Source organism: Sinocyclocheilus anshuiensis, unplaced genomic scaffold, assembly GCF_001515605.1.
Source record: "Sinocyclocheilus anshuiensis isolate Anshui unplaced genomic scaffold, SAMN03320099.WGS_v1.1 scaffold807, whole genome shotgun sequence".
Lineage (NCBI taxonomy): Eukaryota > Metazoa > Chordata > Actinopteri > Cypriniformes > Cyprinidae > Sinocyclocheilus > Sinocyclocheilus anshuiensis.
Genome location: NW_015551077.1, coordinates 739,025 through 740,193, shown reverse-complemented (window position 1 = coordinate 740,193; position 1,169 = coordinate 739,025).

Here is a 1,169-nt window from a genome sequence, read left to right as displayed (position 1 = left end):
ACGGGTAAGAGTTGTAAAGTACAGGTAAGAGTTGTAGACTAAAGGTAAGGTTTGTAGAGCACAGGTAAGAGTTGTAGAGTACAGGTAAGTCCAGTAGAATACAGGTAAGAGTTATAGACTAAAGTTAAGAGTTGTAAAGTACAGGTAAGAGTTGTAGAATACAGGTAAGAGTTATAGACTAAAGTTAAGAGTTGTAAAGTACAGGTAAGAGTTGTAGACTAAAGGTAACGTTTGTAGAGTACAGGTAAGAGTTGTTCTCAATAGCCATTTTAAAATTGGGCGGTTATTTTGTTAATTATCATCTAGCCATAAATATTATAAATCAATTAGGCAATATTTTTATATTTGCCAGCCAGAGTAGGATGGGTCCCCCCTGATGAGTCTTGGTTCCTCCCAAGGTTTCTACCTACATTTAATTTTGTAGGGAGTTTTTCCTTGCCACTGTCGCTGTTGGCTTGCTCACTGGGGGTTTAAGGCACTGTAATACTGCCTTGAGGTTCCTGTCACTATTGGTGTCTTTGAGGTGCCTCTGTTAAAGTCGGCATGAAACGGAAGTTGCGATTGTATTTTCTTCTCTGCTGTGACGTATATCCGAGTGAAACAGCATCTGAAATGAGAGGGCGGGACTTGATTTCATCCTTCGGAAATTGATTGGATCATTGGAAGTTGGGGCATTGCCAACAAAATGGAGGCAGATCTAAGATGCCAGTTTGCACTTTGCAGTTAGTGGTGGGGGATTTCTCTCCGCTGGATTCACAGCCGACACCCAAGCATGAATAAATGTGTTATTTATTAAGGATGACAACAACAACGGCACAAAACATGCCTAAACAGCACACACGCGCGTGCGCGAGAGAGAGAGAGAGAGACTGCCTGAATGACTGAACGCGTCCCATCAGGTTAAGTCATATTCATGAAAAAAATTAGTTTGCGATGTCCTAAGAGTAATGTTGTCGTAATATCCTAATATCTTTTCAATGTTTAGGGGTAACGTACTCCCTCATGACTGGTGTCAGGTGCTATAAAGTGAAGCATCAGCTTCAGCTTTTCCCCCTGTCATTTATTCCAAACGTCACTGATGTCACTGCAGCTGCTGGCAGTTCCAGATAGCTCCGCCCTTGCGCCATAGCTCGTGACCGGAAGAGTAGAGGAGTCGTTTTGAGGGGGAG